Consider the following 16,152-nt stretch of genomic DNA (forward strand, 5'->3'; position numbering starts at 1 on the left):
CGAGATTTTGCACACGAGAAATCGGTATACTCTGTAGCTTATTGCGCTGTGATGATTTAATAGGACGCTGGGATCCATGCACCAATGCACGCGCACAACAACTCTGGCTATTTTTCTTAGTTAAGGAATTTAGCGCGCAAGCTTTATGATAACTCTTCCCACAGGTTGTACACAATTTAGCGCCTTGGACTATCTGTCGTGAACATCCAGCACATAGCTTAAAATTTTCGCTCATTTGATCAATCTAAATCTTAAAATAAATTGCAGGTTACAATAAACGCAAATCAATTACTGGTAGTATTAACTCCGTATTTAACGCGCATATATATTAATTAAAAATTTTCGCAATTCACAAATTTTACGTATAAACACCTATAATACGATACTAACATGACACCACACATTGATAACACACAAATAAGCTCCGCGAATAAGTAAATAAATAGCTACTATGACTACGTAGGTGCGCGTACCTATAATCGTGCGGATAAATCAAACATACGGCATCAAATATAATAATACGACAGCCGATAAGTCAGATCGTGTAGCGGAATCGTAAATATTATCATGAGGATTTCCCTCGATACCCAATCTGGCAGCAATAGATGGTGCTCCAATGAATGCGCAGGCGATCACCAATGCTAGGAGATGACCTCTCCAGTAGATGACAACACTACAAGCTCGCCCTTCAACCTTCCGTCGCTCACCTGGTCAAGGTAATGACACCAGCCGCGTAGATCACCAGCCGCGTATTGAGTCAGTCGATGTCCTCTTAACTGATGGATAGATCACGAGCACTTTGAGGTTAAAGGCGAACAAACACTTTTAGCGCTTTATCTCCAAGTCCAGGAGGCCGGATGCACCAGTGCACAAGGTGAGAGCCTTCCCTGGTCCCAGAGGAAGATGTACCTGCCAAAAGGACTCCAACGGAGGTATTAGGTATAGTGTTAACAAAAAATATAAGGGAGCACCAATAAGTACGTCTATCTGCTACGCACCTCGGACACGGAGAGAGAGAGAGAGAGAGAAAGAAAAAGAAAAAGTCAAGAGGTACGCGCTGTGGTTGCAGCGGGACGGGCTGACTCAGTCTCGAGTCGAGAGCCTTTGCGCGTGGATAGAGGCCAGAGATTTGTGAGCGAGAGAGAGAGAGAGAGAGAGAGAGAGAGAGAGAGAGAGAGAAAGTGCGAGAAAAAGTTGTTTGCCGAACGAGAGAGAGAAGAGAGAAGAGAAAGCTGCTGTGTCCCCGTCGTCGGAGACCATCACCGCGAGGAGGAGACCCAGGACGAGAAAGAGAGCGACCGCAGGACGAGAGAGAGTAGGACCACCGCCATCAGTCCATGGACTCACCAGCAGCCCGAGACCCAGCAGGACGCCATACGCCGTTGCCGCGAGTCAGAGAGCCGAGAGGTAGCATGTGTTTCCCCTCCGTTTTTTTTGTGCGTCGTGCTAGGGCTCGCGAGTAGACAGAGGACTGAGAGAGAGAGAGAGAGAGAGAGAGAGAGAGAGAGAGAGAGAAAGAACCAGGTTACGGAAAGTCGTGGTGGCATGCTGGGGAGTGCCAAATCTTGGAGGTGTTAGCGCGTTTCTGCTCCAGGTGTGTAGGAAGAGATTTAATTTGATTTGAAAGCTATTTATTTATGCCAAGGGCATTACACCGGAATGGCAATTATTGATACACAAAGATTTTATAATATTGATAGTTTCTATAGTATTAAGCAATGGTTACAGAATTTTTACAGATTTTAATTTAATTTAAACGGCGACAGTTTAACATAGCTATCTATACATATATTTATATTCGTTAATTTACATTTGATTGTACTTTATTTAAGTTTCATTTACAGTAAGCCCTAGATTTGAGAAAGACAAGTAATAATTAATAACAACAAAATATTTTCAGTCTTGCCATAATGACTTAATAGAGCTTAAAATCATAAACATAAGCGTGCTTAGTAGATAGTCCCCCTGTTTTTCTAAATAAAAACGGTAAAGAGTCGTCTTAAATAAGTCTGCGAAAAGGCTGATGCGTATGACGATAGCGATACAGTGGGAATCATAAATGTCGGCCAATCACGATGCGCGGAATGGTGGAGCCCATCCGCAAATCGGAGGAGTAAGTCGAACAAGTACGAAGGCTCACCCGAGGCCAAGAGTTTATAGGCAAACACAGCAAGAAAGTACTCCCTTCTAAAGCTTGGCCGTAACCAACCCAACCTTTTATAGTACTGAGAGAATGATGCATCCCTCCTCAACCGAAAGATGTACCTAACAACAGTATTAGACAGACGATCGAGCTTGGTGGCCAGGTACCCTGAAAGATCCATATAGACTAAGCAGGCATAATCGAAGTGGGGAACAACAAGACTCACAGCAAGAGCAGCTCTAAGTCGAGGTGACAGGGTGCCACCCCGATACCGGAGACGATACAACACACCATGTACCCTTGAGCATATTGTTGCAACGTGGGCGTTCCGTAAAAGGTCACTCGACAACGTCACCCCCAAGTCCTTAACCGAACTAACAAGTGGGATCACCTTCCCATCAGCCAGCAAGGGAGGTATGGCGTCAACGTCAATTCGCATTAAATTCTGACAAGTGGTCAGAAGCATAGCACGCAACTTTCCAAAATGGAGCTGAAGACCAAACTCAGACGCCCAGGCTACAACCCTCCCGATATCCTCATTAAACCTGCCCACAGCTCCAGCAATCTCCAAAGGCCTGCACTGCATGTACACCTGCAAATCATCCGCAAAAAGTATTCCCGTACTATAAGACAGTACCGCCAAAATAGAATCTATCACAATTAAACGAAATTGGTCCCAGTGAAGAGCCCTAAGGCACACCCAACGTACACGGCAGAAAATCAGTCTGCACCCCATCCAGCCCAACGATGGCCTGCGATCGGTCAGACAAGTACGAGTACTCCGTCAACTTAAGTAGAGCAGACTGCGTGCTATGGCCCCTCCGAAAACCCGATTGCATGGGCGAAAGAAGTCTCCGACCCTCCAAGTAAGCCACCACCTGTCGCGACATAAGAACGTCCAGAACCTTCGCAAAATGCGCCATATTCGCGACAGGACGCACATCAGAAGGGCCAATGGGTTGCGCAATCTTAGAGAGCGGCTCGATCACAGACCGGCGCCTAGGTGCAGGATACCTGCAAGACGCAAACGAGCGATTGATAAGGCTGGTGAGGAACGGTACAATTGCGGCAAGGGAGCCACGAAAATATGAGAGAGACAGCCCATCCAAGCTTCTACCTCGTGAACGAACCAAGCAATGTGCAATCGCCTAAGACACGCCCACAAACGACACTGGAGCCAATGAGAAGCCATCAGGCTGGGCACCAGCATCACCCAAGATACCCTCCAGCTCCCACACGGTGCACGGCAAGTGAGCACAAGACATCGCCGAGAAGTGCCGGGACAGCGCCACGGGTGAAATAAAATGTAATGGTGATCGCTGTGAGCCTCCAACTATTCCAAATCTACGGAGAATACTCCATCGCTAGGACGGCTCACGTACACCCTTCAAAGCACGACGCAGATACTCCTCTCACGCCTCTCTTATGTCTCGATTCAGGGCCGACCTCAGACTCCGATACCGCAGCAGACAGCCAGCATCACCAGTGTGGCGAGCAATCCTATACACACGATCGAGCGTCTTACAATGCTCACGCAGTTCCGCATTAAACCAGGGCGCTGGCCTACGATGCTGCCTCCTCTCCACCAGCGGCGCATGGATATCCGGAGACGACCTCAATACCTCCTGGAAGTGCCCAAGTAATGTATCCACGTCTACACCACCATCCACATCGACCCTTGCCAACCTCGACGATACCGCAGCCGAGAAATCCTCAGCCAAGAAGTGTCGAAACTCACGAATCCGTGGCAAAACCCTCACCGATGGCTCACTCAAAGCGTAATCTATATACAAATAATCGTGACCGTTGATGTATGGAGCATCAGATGACACTACAGACTGCACCACTTCGCTTGAATTTGTTACTATCACATCGATCCAAGTATCAGCTGACGGACAATGGTGCGTTGCACCTGTAGGCGCAAGGTACATCGAATTCTCAAGAATCAACCGCTGCAGGTGGCGCTCGTAGTGATCATCTCCTAGTATATCGGAGTTCAAGTCACCCGCTGTTACAATATCTGAGAAGCGTCCCGAGCTAGCCTGAATTGTGCCAAAAAAATCAGTGAGAACATCACCCTTTGGACGCCTGTACACGGACGCAAAGAGCATACGTCGCCCTCTTCCAGGCCGTAAATCCAATAACATGTACTCAGTTTCATTCAGACACGTTATCTGTGGTGTCGCTATAATCCGAAAGGACAAATTATGCCGTATATAACAAGCAGCACCTCCACCCTGCATAAACTCACGCCTCCCATTGTTCGTTCTGAGGCTCCTGTCATTCCGCACAAGAGTGTAACCAGGCAACTCGGAAAGCGATGAACAGTGGAGCAGTGTTAGCCAAGACTCTGAGATCAACAGCACGTCTATATTATTTTGCTCTAGAAGAAGTCGCACTTCGGGAAGATGCTCGCACAAAGAACTGGCATTCAATTAAGCGATACGAATAAAACCCCGGACCTCCACACCATCCCGACAAACATTAGATCTTGAACGTCATTTGAGAGATCTCAAATCATCCTCCGAGGCAACATAGTTGCGCTCCAACCGATTATCTCGCTTAACATAAACATTTATTCCTTTAGTCCAACGTACTTGTAATTAAGGTTCTTTTCTGTGGCTTTAGTTTTTAATAATAACGAATAAGTAGCCGAAGACAACATTGGATAAAGCTTTCTTACATTGTTGCCAGTGAATTCCGGATAGAGGTCTGTAAACTTCAAGTCACCAAACGCTTTTTTCTTTCGCAAAATGAAGTCACGTGCCGAAGTTGACTTAAGCCAAATAGCAAATGAGCCAAACCCACCCTCGCCACCAAGCCCCAACCCCTCCGCACGCTTACTAACCAATGGCCGAACCTCAATGATATCGGACATAAAAGCCTGCAAACTCAAAACCATCATTATTCTGTTTGCAACCTCAGATAGGTCATACCCCCTATTAAGAGGCAAACCCATTACTTTCAACTCATCGACGTAATTGTCAGGGTATTCCTTCACACTATCAGGGCAATCAAGTCTAGTTCTCAATGCAGCATTTGACGCTTCCAACTCATCAATGCGGCGTTCATGGTCGTCTAAACGACGCTCAACACACTTGATAGACTCTTGAACCGATCGACTGGAGCTTCTGATTTCCTTAAAAGGGACAGCAAACTGTTCCGAGGGTGAGAAAGATTCCCAACCAACGGGCAGGTCATCACCGTATGCACTCGTGGCAACACCTTCATTCGACCCCTCAAGAATATTATCCACATTCAAGTCCATATCAGAGTCAAAGTTTGACATATCTGAATGATGAACGGACGGTACAACCACTCTCCTGGCAACGTCAAATTTGCGAGAGCGACGGTCAACCTAAGGCTGAGACAAGGCACGAGAGGACGCAGGCAGGTCTGGCACGACGCACCGACTCCGATAGCGCATGGGCACAACAATTGTCGGTTCCCATGTTTAGGGGTATTCTAACAAAATACGATTTATGATAAGATCGATTATACGAATCACAAGTCTTACCGCTACTCGAAACCTTGCGCGAACATCCGGAACACAAGACAACTCCACCAGGCATCTATCCCACAGAGTTGTCAAACTTAACAAAAACAATCTACTTACATTAAAGCGTTACGCTAGTAAGGCGCTAAAAATGTATACAAATTAAACAGATGGATAAATACACAAACGATAATGTAAAATATACTACATAAAAATACCCACTTACGCTAGCACACTAAGTTTACTAATAGTTTACAATAGAACAAATTAACAATAAGACAGTCGGATACCGTACAAAACATAAAGTAGTCAGCACAACTTAATAAACTAGCTTCAGAAATCTCATTGGATGTGCTCATTCATTACAGATGCTCTCTCAGCCAATCTCTATATCGTTCGAGGCTGCTAATAGAGTCTAACTGTTCAATCCCTTATTACTATTACTTGTCGTCAATTTGCAGCACATGTAATAATGGGTTACCATTTGAGCAGTTATCAGCAATAGCGACCCAGAATTAGCCAACAGATGTCACCACTGAGCGAGCCGAGACAACCTCCCGACCCCAACACTTCCAGGCCTCGGAGATGATGCACTAACAGCTGGACACGGCAGCAACACAAGTGGCACCTACAGGCAGTCCCAGGCCTCAACCGCAATACCCTGGACGTTACTCAGCCTCTGCAACAACACTACAATGTAGGGATGCAAGCGACGCCTCACCCAGCGGAGCTGCAGGAGTCGGTCAGGAAAGTCTCCTAACCTCCAAAGGCCTCCGTTGTAGATTCAAGCTCGCCGTGGCTCAGATTACTTGAAGGAGCCCGTAGCTAGTTGCTCAAAAGTTGCGCGAGCCTACCAGCGAGCGAATCTACAACAAATTGAATAAAATGCACGGCAGTAAAACACGAAAAAGCACAAACCTGGAGGAGCACGCAAGAGGCACGTCCAGTCACACTCACCGCAGCGAGAGATAGATAGAGAGAGAGAGAGAGACCGAGAGAGAGAGAGAGAGAGAGAGAGAGAGAGAGAGGAAGGGGACTAGGGACTGAAGGGGATAAGGAGCAGGTTACCGAGAGACAGTGATAGTGTACGAGAGAGAGAGAGAGAGAGAGACAGGGTAAGAAAGGTTAACACGGGACGAGAAGAAAAGGGCGCGATAGCAGAGAGCAGGTGTGTAGCAGGCCGGGAAAGGACAGGGACGAGAGGTTGCGTGTGAGGGTGCGTGTGTGTGTGCGTGCGTGACGTGGCCGGGAGCGTTAGGGGAGCGGCCCCTCCTGGTCTCAGGACCCCGAACGTGCGCTCGTGGTTCGCGCGGCGAGGCGGAACTGCTGTAGCGCCGTCGAGGAGTTGTTTGTAGAGCAGGGTAGAGAGTGCAATAAATGATTTCCTTACGTAACGCAAGAGCATTTCCCATAATTATTTTCTCTCGGTAGAACGAGAGGAGGAATCCCGTACAACTCCCCTTTTCAGGAGCAGAATCCAAGAGGACGAGGGACCCAGAGGACGTACGAGACGAGGCGTTCACTTCCTGCGTACCCCCCCTTTTTTATTTCCAGGTACAAAGGTAGCGTGACACTTCTGCCACGACATCTGACACGATGGTCGCATTCTAACAGCCCTATACGCAGACGACATCGCCGTAATCCGCGTAACCAAGACGATTATAAATTGCACCAACCTGCTCAACAAGCACATAATACATTTAACTGGATGGTATAAGTCCTGGCGTCTTCCCAATAACGAGGAGAAAAACGAAACTGTATTTGCTTCCTAACGAAATCGAACTCCTCCTTGTATTATAGTCAACTCCCGTCCAATTAAGTGGAGCAATTCCTTCAAGTATCTTGGAGTCACCTTCGACGGGAAGCCCACCTGGAACAAATAAATTCAATGCACCCAGCACAAGGCAAGGGCTGCCTTTTTGTCGCTACGACCATTCTTCAACAACCAAAAGGTCTCTCGCCAGACCAAGCCACGTGCTTTTTTGGCAATTATCAGCAGCATCAGCACCTACGCAATACCTATCTGGGGCACGTCCAGCAGCTTAAAGCGCCTTCAAGGCACTATCATGAGGCTACTAAGATCCTTCTTAGGCATCCCTTTGTTTATCAGGAATAAAAAAATTCTAAAGGAAATTTCCATCATCTCTCCTGCTCAATCTGTGCTAAACTTTGCAGCAAAACTCTGGGAGTCGGTAGTTTCACACACAAATTCTCTGATCTCTTTACCTGACGGCTACACACCTAAATCTTACGACTGGGTAAAACGCCCCTGCAACTTGCTTGTCGCTCAAAACTAGCAACTCATCCGGCACACCTTTCAGTGCCATTAGCTGGTAAGAAAATCCAACTCTTATCGTTTGGGTTACACCCTACTCGAGTCTCACACCATCTTGCGTCAGCGCCAAACTAGTTCTACTCTATGAACTCTGTTTTGGCCCCAACTCTCCGCAATCCAATTTCGTTCTTCTAATCTTTTTCTCCGCTTCTCTAACTTCCTTCTCTCTTTAGGAGTGTATAGCCAATCCAGCTGGTCCTTCATGTGGTGGTAGGTTTGAGCCAGTAACAATCTGGTACTAACTTTCTATCTGGAAGGTGCCTATAGAAGGTTTTCTACACCACATGAAAAAAAAAAAAAAAAAAAAAAAAGACGATTATCGAAGTCGATCATCGGGAGTACACCAATAACAGAGTAGTCCGTCTTTTTTAACCGAGTTCCACGGAAAAATAGGTGTTCGGAACATCAACGTCTCCGGTGTTATTTCCAGGAGATGTGTCTAGCCAAATCATAACCTGCTCCAGCACTTCAGAGCTTTGTGGCCGTTCAACTATCCAACCTGGTGCCGTCAGAAAATTTTCTACTTTAAATGCGAGCCAGGGAAGACAGCCCTCAAGAGTACGGGCAGCCACAACTGCTTTCTTCTTAGCGGTCATCCCAACAGCATACCTACAGAGAAAGTATTCTCCAGGCCCACTTTCCTGACTAACGATGAATGGTTGGTTATCCAGGGAATGAGCTGAAGACGAGATATTCTTTGGTCAGCGTCGCACCTCCCTCCTGTACGGTCTCCGTACACAGAGACTCAAAGGATAAGAGTCAAGCTACCCGCAGCTGGCTCTCCATCATCAAGAATAATAATAAGGAATAGCTGCAAGTTTCACCACAGGCCCTTTTCAAGGTGATTACAAGTATTTACGTTCCCTACTTAACCATCAATTTCATTAGTTCTTTTGAGGGCCACCTAAGTTTAAATTACCTTGCCAACAAATACATTTTTACTACAATTTCTGGAGACGATTCGTCAACTAAAAGACTCTGTAAAGCCAGCCACTATTAAACCAAGTCAGCCGTTCACTGGTAGATGTTACGAGCAGAGTTGTTCGTTGCAAGGCTTGGAACCCCGATGACCGACTACCCTATATTATCCTCTCGACTTTAAGCATTCAACCAGGAATCATTGATCCTTTCCAAGATCTACGCTGGGAGAACCTAACAGCTATAAAGAAAAAATAATAAACGTAAGTCAACGGGACAGTTTTGAACGGACAAACATCACGAACGAACCTTTCCACCTTAGATCACTAAAACAACTGAGTCTGCAAAAAAAAAGAAGGTACTTTAGACACTAACGTCTTCGATGTTATATCAGGAGACGTTAGAAAAGAGCTCTACAACTAGCTCCAAAGCTTCAAACGTTGTAATTTTCTTCCTGATCAGTGTGGTGCTGCAATAACAGGCCAGAGAAGATCACCCTGAGATATAGAGGCAATCACGTTTACTGAAAACTTCATTCAAGAAGGAGTTTACTTAAGAAGCTCACTGGTCCTTTTTAGGGTCATCCAACGTCGAACTACCTTGCCAAAAAATATATTACAATCTTAAAAAGTTAAAAAAAATAGATTTTAGGACTTACAAGAGTCTTAACTATGCCAAAAGTCGCAAGAGGGTGAATTGGAAGGAAAACTTTAAATGTATCTAATGAATAAAATTTGAGGCGTCAAGAAACTGACGCAGAAAATTCATCGAGATTGGAACATCAGCCTCAAAATCGACAAATAAAGAATCCATTACCTGAGAAATTGGCTTTTCAATTTACCCTCACAGTAATCTCTTAAATCTTTCAGATTTTTAAAGAAATAGAAAATGTCTTTATATTTTTGTGGCGATAAAAAATGTAGAGATTAAGCTCCATGACTTTGTTGCTCTGGTAATAAAGTTTTGAGATGAGGAAAAAAAGTTTTCTTAAACTGTACAAGAGAAACTGCAAATCAACGGCCCCTTATGGCCAACGATTATTTTATGGCATAAGGAACGCCGGTACTTTTCAACATAATTATATTTTTTTTAGTTTTTACAGCTTATTATTTGACTAAATAAACCTTATGGATTCCGAACAAATATGTTTCTAATAAGAAGATTTTTGTTCTGAGAACAGTCAGAAATAGATGTAAAATTTCTAACTGAAAACGTTTTACATTACATGTCTACACACTACAGTGTTCGATTTAGTAAGTATCGTTCAACCCCTAGATCCACCTCTGGGGAGAAAACAACTTCCATCTAAAAATATTGTGAATAACTTAAAAGTTACCAATGATAGGAGCAGTCAAGAACAGCGAACTAAGCTGTGTGGTAACAAAAACTAAAAAACGAACTTTTCCACTAGTTATTCTATAAATCAAATCTTATAATACTTGTTTAGTATGACTTAATATGCCAGCAGCTAAGTTTAATCTTACAAACTCAATATGTATAATTACAATCAAAATCAAAATACTAACGTTAGTGGTCTATGTATCTTACAGTGGAATGCTAGATCCATCAGTAACAAACAGGACATAGTGAGTCACAGTGACAAGTACGACGTCATCATAATAATTTTAGAATTATTTTTAAAACCTAATTTCACTAATCTAACTTTCAATTTAAAAATCTTTACAACGATTAGATTCGACAGAAAAGATGAGAGTGGAGGCGATATTATATTCTTTATAGAAAACAACATAGTCTTCAACTATGTTCATTTTATTTGCCTTCTTGACAGCTTAGAGATGGGTCTTGTCTCCGTCTGTACCGGTATAGGCAAAATTATGCTGGTTGCATGCTACAGATTATTAACTCTTTCAAACGGAATTAACAAATTCAACAGCTTTATTTTAGTAGGTGACTTCAACTCACATCACCCTCTCTGAGAAAGTGACACTAGCTGCAAAAACGGTATCACTATTTCTGAAACCATTGACTTTGAAACCTTCTTTGTTTTAAATGATGAAACACCTAACCACTTTCACTACCACAACGGTGGATCAAAAAATTTTCTAATACAGACTTATCATTCACCTCTATGGATTTCACGCTAAAAACCAGTTGGTTTGTCCTGGACGAGCCCTGGGGTAGTGAACACTTTCACATCTAAACTGATATAAATACCATCCCGGAATATACACACAAAGCGGATTATAGGTATAACCTCAAATCCTTGGACTTATCTCTCTTATCTGTATTAACCGAATGTACCATTAATTGTACCGCGTTCGAGTGTGTGTAGGTAGACGAAGTCTCGTCGGCAAAAGTCGGAAGTATGTATGTAGATATAGTGCGATAATGTGTGAAGCTGCACTAATTGGTGGGCCTAACACGCAACTTCTGAAGTAGCATTCGCGTGAACCAGAGCTCCCGAGTAATCCGCGCTTTTCATATTGTTACCATCCGGGGCATTATTTTATTAATTATTGTATATTAAAATAATCACTTTTCTCAAATTAGATCGTTTCTACATAAATTTGAATTTTGAAATTTCGCGCGCAGCTCTGACTTCCAACTTAGTACTTGATAGTACCACATATCGCTCGCCAGGTGGCAACCACTAGTCTTTAGCGAAAATCGAAAGTAAGAAAGTGACGTAAAGTGTATAAGACGGACTGTGTGACGACTGATTGGGGTTGATCTGAGATTTGCAAATACGTGTAATGCATATCTCTTAAGCCACTCAATTGACTTAAAGCAGTGGTAGATAAGTACATATTCAATAAATATCACTGTACTAATATAAGACTCTTGTCTATATTTTCTATATAACCCAACCTTCCACTGGTCCCACTAGAAGTGATCCCACTCAGAGGGTACGGACCACCCCCTTAAAACCAAGTACTTTTGCTCCCCCGACGGCCGCCTCCACCTACTACACCCTCTCCAGCTACGAGCCCAGAGGTGTTCGAGGCTCCCAAGCCGCTCATCCGGAGTATAGTCCAGGTATTACCTGTTTTCAACCTTAACCAGCTTTGGATAGTGAATTATACAAAATGCAATAATGACATCAATTATAAGTTACAAGGGCTTCCAAAAATTTCGTTACATACGTACTAACGGTAGTTAATAAATTCACTTCATTACATAAAATACTTTACCTATTTTATAAAATATACCCACCACTGTTTAAAATACACAAGATACAAGATAAAAAGTATAGGCTATGTGTATACATATATTACTGGAAAGTGCACTTCGCGCGTTAACCCCCTCTTAATAAATTATTATCCTTCAGTTAGGCTTTAAGGTAGGAGGAAAAAGATTTCAAATGAAAAATTTTTTTTTTTAAATCAGCTTCAATTCGTCTGTGGTAAACAGTTAATAGTTCCAGTTACAATGGAAGTGAATAAAGAATGATTATTTCACCTAATAAAAAAAAAAATTCCAGCATAGTACTTGAGATATTTTTACAATAAATTTTGTTATTCATTAGTTTTATTTTTTATTAATCTTGTTTTTAATTCATATAAACATTTTAAAATATTGATGGGTACATATTGAATTAAAATTTGATATTCCGTTCAAAATAATCTGTATTCTGAAAAAAGTAAGAAAACTATATATCAAACATTACTATAATCATTTATAATTATTAACAGGCTGTTAAAATTCTTTATCGACTCATTTATAAACTCCATTATAATCCCTTTTTTAATCTTTTCTCTAAAAATTTTCTTCCAAAATATTTACAAATTTCATGGGGCTCTAGGTTATGTATATGTAAATGACTACGTAAATGTGTTGCTCTCTTAAATTTTTGGTCACAGATAAATCAATGTATAATTTTACCGTACGTGTGCTCTCTTACGTGGCTTACGTAATATTTTTTTTACAACTATATTGCATACACATCATTCAAAAAATTTGTTATTTTTTTTTTCGAATTTTTAATTTTTCCGTAAATCTAAAAACATATCGGCAATACTCACACTGAAGTCAGCTTATAAAAAAATATTTTTACTCATCAATCTCATTACACAAAGCGCCCCTACATTGTTACTAAAACTATCTTTAGTATGTATATTTAGTATATGCTTGTTTATTATCCATTCTCTTTAGCTAGAAAAATCGTGTGGGGGCATTGGAGGGGCGATGCGAGGCAGTAAAGAGGCGGTGGGGGGCTTGATCGAATATTTATTGGATTAAAATAACTTTGAAACAAGATGAATTTTCTCCTAATTTGTGGGGGGCGGTGGGAGTAGTGGACGGGCATTGGGGGGTTATGTGGAATGCCCCACGCATTTAAACTGATAATATAGGGATAAATATACATACTAGTGGGGCTACGCCCCTCCACACACTCTACGTGCTAAGCCCCCCATTCCAGTTTAAAATTTATTAGAAAAATTAAAAAGTTTTTCATTTTTTTTATCGAAAAGTAATTGTAAAAGTAAATAATGTCATCAAAAATATACATAAAGCGTTGAATTTCAAGATAAAATGTTAAAGCATGATAATTTTTGTAATTTTAGCAATACTTTCGACAAATTAATTATTTATTATAATCTGGTCTTTGCGCTCTCTGTGCATTGTCGTTATCAACAAAGGGTTGTGTGAAATAAATTAAAAATACTATATGCACTAAATGGTATTGTATTAAGATTCCAACGTTTATCCCTTAGGTTTTTACGTATCCTATGTCCGTAATCTCTACCTTTTTTGTTTTTTTTCCGTAATAACCATCAGCTATTTCTCCAAGTATGCGAGTCTTTCATGTGGCCCTTTGCAAAGTCTCCCTCAGACGATTCGGTCATTCATCCTACTGGGTACTATTAACAGGGCACAGAGATTGTCTCAAGCACACCTCAGCTAATATCAAGTTTAATGGACAGATATTTTCCAATAAACCATCTAAACTCGCTGTACCGACCTTTTTATACCCAACAGTGACTTTACCCGTTGAGCTGGGTAGGTGTTGGCTTTCTTCGAAAAGGAATTCCAGGCATCACCATGAAATCGACTATTTGTTTTTAAAAACCGGATAAGTGGTGTTTCGGTATCCTAGTACTTATCTCATTGAAAAGCCCGAGAAAAAATATCGATAATTCTCGACGGGATTCGAATCCATAACTCCTCCAGTATCTCCAGCTAGGAGGCTAGCATGCTAACCACTAAGCCATCAAAGCTCTCTACTATATGTACTATATAAAAAGACTTACTCGTAATGTACTTCGATATACCATTGGAACTACTTACCTCGTCAACTTCTTTTGTTTGGAAAGTTTTATTCATAATAAAATCTATTGTTATTTAGACAGAAACTGATGAAATAGAAGTAACATGAATTGAAATTATTTTACAGTGGAGGTGAGGTATCCACAAATAAAAAAATACTTAACATATCTATGAAAAATTCTAATTTTTTCACAAAAGAGGGTACGGATTATCCCCTCTTGTGCCTATCATAAAGTTAATTTAGATGGTGTGCCGGGCTGTGGAGGTAAGTATTCTATAATGACCGTATGATAAAGCATCTTCACATTCTAAGTTTTTGTTGGAAGATGTGGAGGAGGGGTGTGGGTTGGGTAAATTACCCCATATGTACCTATCTTTATCATATTTTCGTTAAAACAGGATTATTATAACATTTTCTCAAAATATTTTAAGTTTCTGTAGGGGGGTAGCGAAAGGTTGTGAGGGCGCTAAATTCACGTGGGACGTAGTGGATGGGGTAGGGGGTTCCAAAAATTTTGTTGGGTTAAATTCACAGAGAAATTAAAAGAATTTTTCTTGATGAGAAGCGTGGAATACTGCGGGATTTAAAAGAATTATAGGAAAATCATTTTTGAAATTCCACCCAAAGCACTTTACGAAATATAAAGAGGAAAATATTTGTATGAATCAAATTAGTTCTAACTTATCACAACAAGGATAGAGTGGCGTTAGTTTAAGAAGTATTTTTTTTAAATCATCTAGGTAAGAAGTGAGTAAAATACGAAGTATTATAAAAAATGTTATTATTAATAAACTGCTTTCTAAAACTAAAAAATTGAAAGTTTTTGTGGTAAAATACTTTATTTGTACATGTTTCATAGCTATGCATAGCAAGATTCAATAGGAAAAAATTCATCTTGAACTATTAAAACTTTTACTTTTTTAATATATTAAAAATTTCAATGGTCAAAAACATAAGTTACATGGTAGTACAATTTTTTTATTATCTATCTTACATCAAGTAATAAAATAGCTCAATTCTAGCTCTGTTCTTGAGGATATAACAGTTGTTATAAATTAGTACGTTTGGATCTGCTCAGCACAATAAGCACAGACAGTTGATTTTAATAATTTGTTACAGTGGATTAAGTACCAACAGCTAAATACAGTAATTAAGAATTACAAAATATAAAAAATTAATCTGTTGTCTGTACTTTTATTATTTGAGTATATAATATAAAAATATAAGGTTACAAGAAGTAAGCTTTGACTAAGTCTAAGCTTGTAAATATTAAACCGTTTCCGGTTGCACCATATGCTGTTTACTGAGTTTCATTAATATTCATTTGGTAATGGTATATAGTTAGTTTTTCTATTTCCAAATAAAGTAAATACTTTCGTAACGATGCTTACATTTTTTTCTAGTTAACTGAGCACGTCGCTTATGAATATATTCCCGACTATGATATATTTTTCCGACCTCGGGCGTTTTTAAGGGTCGAGTGTGCCCTCGGTAGGAAAAATAGGATTCGCCACATAAGTGCCATCGCTCCGTGGCTACCTTACGTCCCTCGGGCCTTGATGCTTCGCAGGTCCCTCGGGCCGCAAAAAAGTCTCAGAGACGACAGCACTTATCCGACGAAAACTACTATTTCCGCCCTCGGGTGGTTTTGGAAGGCTGGTACTTCCTCGGGCAAAAAAGCAGTTTTCCGATACTCGTTCGAAAAATCTCCTTTACGAACCTCGTTACGGACCTCGCCTTCGGTTCGGGCCGCAAACCTCTCGGTTCGCAAACAAAGACTTTTCAAACTCGTAGGAAAACTACCATTATGTTACATTACGTCACTAGGTCACAAAGTACAAACATAAGCGCCCGAAGGGCGCAATTGTTGTATGTAGGTGCCCGAGTCGCATATAATGTTTTTCTTACCGAGGGCGCAAAGTGCAATTTTGTGCGTGTGGGCACACTTTGCGCCCGGTAAATCACTTTGAGCCCTAGGGCAGAAATTTACTTTGGGCCCGGAGGACGCAAGAAACTTTTGCCCGTGAGCC

The sequence above is a fragment of the Copidosoma floridanum genome, unplaced genomic scaffold, assembly GCF_036245765.1.
Source record: "Copidosoma floridanum isolate Cflo_tuat_1 unplaced genomic scaffold, Cflo_Japanese_pri ptg000013l, whole genome shotgun sequence".
Classification (NCBI taxonomy): Eukaryota; Metazoa; Arthropoda; class Insecta; order Hymenoptera; family Encyrtidae; genus Copidosoma; species Copidosoma floridanum.